Below are 5,000 nucleotides of genomic sequence, written 5' to 3' on the forward strand. Positions count from 1 at the left end.
TGCCTTCATCATCACATTTTGCTACCTGGTTGATCCTGCCAGTAGTCATATGCTTGTCTCAAAGATTAAGCCATGCATGTCTAAGTACAAGCCGAGTTAAGGCGAAACCGCGAATGGCTCATTAAATCAGCTATGATTCATTGGATCTGTACCCACACTTACTTGGATAACTGTGGTAATTCTAGAGCTAATACATGCACCACGTCTCTGACCGCAAGGGAAGAGCGCTTTTATTAGTTCAAAACCGGTCGGGCCTCGGTCCGTCACCCCATTGTGTTGAATCTGAATAACTTTGAGCTGAGCGCACGGTCTCCGCACCGGCGCCGCCTCTTTCAAGTGTCTGCCTTATCAGCTTTCGATTGTAGGTTATACGCCTACAATGGCTATAACGGGTAACGGGGAATCAGGGTTCGATTCCGGAGAGGGAGCCTGAGAAACGGCTACCACATCTAAGGAAGGCAGCAGGCACGCAAATTACCCACTCCCGGCACGGGGAGGTAGTGACGAAAAATAACGATGCGAGACTCATCCGAGGCCTCGCAATCGGAATGAGTACACTTTAAATCCTTTAACGAGGATCTATTGGAGGGCAAGTCTGGTGCCAGCAGCCGCGGTAATTCCAGCTCCAATAGCGTATATTAAAGTTGTTGCGGTTAAAAAGCTCGTAGTTGGATTTCAGTTCTGGACTGACGGTTCACCGCCCGGTGCACACTGTCACGCTCCGAACAGTTTTTAACCGCCCGCTGGCTCGCACGGGGTGCTCTTCATCGAGTGTCCCGCGTGGCCGGCAGAGTTTACTTTGAAAAAATTAGAGTGCTCAAAGCAGGCTACATTGACGGCCTGAATGCCTATGCATGGAATAATGGAATAGGACCTCGGTTCTATTTTGTTGGTTTTCTGAACCCGAGGTAATGACTAATAGGAACAGGCGGGGCATTCGTATTGCGACGCTAGAGGTGAAATTCTTGGACCGTCGCAAGACGAACTACTGCGAAAGCATTTGCCAAGGATGTTTTCATTAATCAAGAACGAAAGTTAGAGGTTCGAAGGCGATCAGATACCGCCCTAGTTCTAACCATAAACGATGCTGACCAGCGATCCGCCGGCGTTATTCCCATGACCCGGCGGGCAGCTTCCGGGAAACCAAAGTCTTTGGGTTCCGGGGGAAGTATGGTTGCAAAGCTGAAACTTAAAGGAATTGACGGAAGGGCACCACCAGGAGTGGAGCCTGCGGCTTAATTTGACTCAACACGGGGAACCTCACCAGGCCCAGACACCGGAAGGATTGACAGATTGAGAGCTCTTTCTCGATTCGGTGGGTGGTGGTGCATGGCCGTTCTTAGTTGGTGGAGCGATTTGTCTGGTTAATTCCGATAACGAACGAGACTCTGGCCTACTAACTAGTCGACGGATCTCCAGCAATTGGTGTCCAGTTCGCAGCTTCTTCTTAGAGGGATAAGCGGCAATTCTAGCCGCACGAGATTGAGCAATAACAGGTCTGTGATGCCCTTAGATGTTCTGGGCCGCACGCGCGCTACACTGAAGGGATCAACGTGTCCTCCCCCTCCGAGAGGAGCGGGTAACCCGTTGAAATCCTTTCATGATAGGGATTGGGGTTTGCAATTGTCTCCCATGAACGAGGAATTCCCAGTAAGCGCAAGTCATGAGCTTGCGTTGATTACGTCCCTGCCCTTTGTACACACCGCCCGTCGCTACTACCGATTGAATGATTTAGTGAGGCCTTCGGACTGGCGCTCTTGGATGCCAGGCCCGCGCGGTATTACTGCCGCCGGGCTCTCGGCGCCTCGAGCTGACGGAAAGATGTCCAAACTTGATCATTTAGAGGAAGTAAAAGTCGTAACAAGGTTTCCGTAGGTGAACCTGCGGAAGGATCATTATCGTGACGTTTCTGAAAGGAACGCAACTAAAAGTTAAAAAGCTCGCACCAGGGTGGCGGGGATTGGCCTAATCAATCAGTCAGCAGCTCCTGCGAGATAATGGCCGTGTGCCACCGTCCGCAGGAGTACAACAAGTAGTAGGGGCCTCCTTGCCTGTCAACAGGGCCTCCTTCCCTGTTTGACAACCCAACAAAATCTTTTCTCCACTCTAACTTTCCTTCGTGCAAGGATTGTTTGAGCGGTAGACCAACACCTACTATACTACTACTACGTATGCTGAACTTACTACCTTATTACCCCTGGGATACCATGGCGATGGAGCGCAGAAGTGAGTGACTGCGGCAGCACTGACTGCTAGCTGCTCACATGCTGCGTTCGGTCGTCCCCAGTGGGTATCATTAAACCGTACACTACCCGTGTACTCAATACTACTACTACCCATTTAAAACCCAGATCACTACGTCTTCCCACAAGTCTCCTGAGGCAGAGGCAGTGGAAGTCTGATAAAGAGTCGGCCTAGTTCCGACGTAATTCCAAACATACTATCACAACTCTTAACGGTGGATCACTCGGCTCGTGGGTCGATGAAGACCGCAGCAAGCTGCGTGTCGGTATGTGAATCGCAAGAATACCAGATACATCGACAAGTCGAACGCACATTGCGGCGGCGGCACTCTCATGTGCTGCCGTCACTCCTACACGAGGGTCGGATATCATATCACATGCATCGGCATTGTCCAGCCGCGCAAGTTACTACTACTACTCTTTCAAACCACATTCGCGCCGAAAGGGCTTCACACCCTCACGCGCGTTTGTAGTACAATGAAATGGGGCACCCTTATAAAGCGGGACCAAATCCTAACGGAAGCGGTCCCGTGGGTGAGATGCATCATGGCATCTTTCAGAGTGCTTGCGTTGGTCTGGCTTTGACCGCATTGGGGAGTTTTCGCCTTTGTGGCGTTCCCTTAAGACCTAAGGCATCGATGGCGCAACGCGTGTGCGTGTTGCTGTCACGTGCCGATGACTTGGCATTACTCGGATGAACTAGCTAGCTAGCTCATTACGAGTTTTGCCTGCGGTCTCGGCTCCCAACCTCCTATGATTAAAGCTGGTTGAGGAGGGCGACCGGGTCGGACTGTTTGTTCTGTACTGCGGCTCGCACCTACTCTATAAAGCTGGAAGGAAGGGATCGAGAACGTTGAGTGGAGCCAAAACTTTTTTCGAATCTTGTCGCGTCGACTACGGGGTTAGAGTACGCGTATCGCTTCTTTCCCCTGCTGTCGGCCGACGAGAGAGACAAAGTTGTAAAAAGCACTGTGAAAAGCTTGAATGAGCGGCTTGACGGTGCGGCTCCAATGTCGACCTCGTGTTAGGGTAGAGTACCCGCCAAATTTAAGCATATTAATAAGCGGAGGAAAAGAAACCAACAGGGATTCCCTTAGTAAGGGCGACTGAACCGGGAAGAGCCCAGCGCATAACCTGGCGTCGTGACCCGGCGCCAGGGTGTTGCGTTTCGGAGGGTCCGGCACGCAGTCTCTCACCGCCTAAGTTATGCTTGAAAGCGGCCACTGCCCGTGGAGGGTGACAGGCCCGTGTGGCGGCGCCCGAGGGTACACGAGAGATTGTCGGAAAGGGCCTCTCCGTAGAGTCGGGTTGCTTGATAATGCAGCCCTAAGCAGGTGGTAAACTCCATCTAAGGCTAAATATGACCACGAGACCGATAGCGAACAAGTACCGTGAGGGAAAGTTGAAAAGAACTTTGAAGAGAGAGTTCAAGAGTACGTGAAACCGTTAAGAGCCAAACGGGTGGGACCTCGAAGGTCGAACCGAGGGGATTCAGCTCGTCGGCCCAGGTCGGCCGGGTGCGGGATTCGCAGATGCGACCCAGGAAATCTGGGCGTGCCCGCACTCGAGCCGGCGCCGGCGGGCGTATTTCCCCTCGTGATGTAGGTCGCCGCGACCCGTTGCTGGGGACGTCGAAGGCCCGGGCGGACTGGTACCCCGACGTTGTGCGCCTCGTTGCGCCTTCGAAGGGGGAAACCTCCGGTGTCCTGGCTGCCCTGCGACGGTCGTGCAGCAGAGGGCGGCGCAAGCTTCCTCTCGCGGCGTGCAAAGGTCGGTGACCCACCCGACCCGTCTTGAAACACGGACCAAGGAGTCTAACATGTGTGCGAGTCATTGGGCGCACTAAACCCAAAGGCGCAATGAAAGTGAAAGGCGCGTGTCTCTTCGGAGGCGCGTGCCGGGGCCGATCCCTGACCGGGCGATGCCGCCGCGTTCACGCCATACCAAAGCGGGGCCCTGTGGCGGTTCAAGGGCGGAGTGAGTCCCTTTCCTCCGTCCGCCGTCGGTCCCGTGGGTGGCGCGGTGCGCTCGTTGGTCCGAGCTTGCTCGCCTGTACGCAGGGGGGCGCAGGCCCGGGACTTGTCATTCGACGCTGTCGCGCGAATCTGTTGTTGACCTCATCGGCTTTGCTTGGGCTCTCGGCTGGCGTGCCGCGTGTCTGGGCGGGCTTTGGGCGGGGCCTCTCGGGGCTTCTTCTCGGCTCGTCCGGCGCGGTGGCGCCTTCCGATCCTGCTCTGTCCGGAGTGGCCTAGCGCGCGTGCTGTCGGCAAGTACCATGAGCAGACATGTTGGGACCCGAAAGATGGTGAACTATGCCTGGCCAGGATGAAGCCAGAGGAAACTCTGGTGGAGGTCCGTAGCAATTCTGACGTGCAAATCGATTGTCAGAGCTGGGTATAGGGGCGAAAGACTAATCGAACCATCTAGTAGCTGGTTCCCTCCGAAGTTTCCCTCAGGATAGCTGGTACTCGTGGAAACGGAGGAGTTTCATCCGGTAAAGCGAATGATTAGAGGTCTTGGGGACGAAACGTCCTCAACCTATTCTCAAACTTTAAATGGGTGAGATGCCGAGCTTGCTTGAATGCTGAAGCTTCGGCGACTAATCTGAGTATCTAGTGGGCCATTTTGGTAAGCAGAACTGGCGCTGTGGGATGAACCAAACGTCGAGTTAAGGGGCCTAAACGAATGCTCATCTAGACCCCATCGAAAGGCGTTGGTTGCTATAGACAGCAGGACGGTGGCCATGGAAGTTGGAAT

The 5,000-nt window shown here is 54.0% G+C and overlaps 3 non-coding genes across 3 annotated transcripts in view; all 3 read left to right on the forward strand.

The window, feature by feature from the left end:
- Nucleotides 1–22: 22 nt before the first annotated feature.
- Nucleotides 23–1,898, forward strand: LOC123500610. The gene has a single exon (XR_006673401.1). It is a non-coding gene; the product is annotated as a small subunit ribosomal RNA (ribosomal RNA).
- Nucleotides 1,899–2,447: 549 nt separating this feature from the next.
- Nucleotides 2,448–2,607, forward strand: LOC123500608. The gene has a single exon (XR_006673400.1). It is a non-coding gene; the product is annotated as a 5.8S ribosomal RNA (ribosomal RNA).
- Nucleotides 2,608–3,257: 650 nt separating this feature from the next.
- Nucleotides 3,258–5,000, forward strand: part of LOC123500611 — a 4,824-nt gene continuing 3,081 nt past the window's right edge. The window contains exon 1 of the ribosomal RNA XR_006673402.1: nucleotides 3,258–5,000. This exon is cut by the window's right edge and continues 3,081 nt beyond it. This is a non-coding gene — a ribosomal RNA (large subunit ribosomal RNA).

Source organism: Portunus trituberculatus, unplaced genomic scaffold, assembly GCF_017591435.1.
Source record: "Portunus trituberculatus isolate SZX2019 unplaced genomic scaffold, ASM1759143v1 PGA_scaffold_439__1_contigs__length_17093, whole genome shotgun sequence".
NCBI classification, from domain to species: Eukaryota; Metazoa; Arthropoda; class Malacostraca; order Decapoda; family Portunidae; genus Portunus; species Portunus trituberculatus.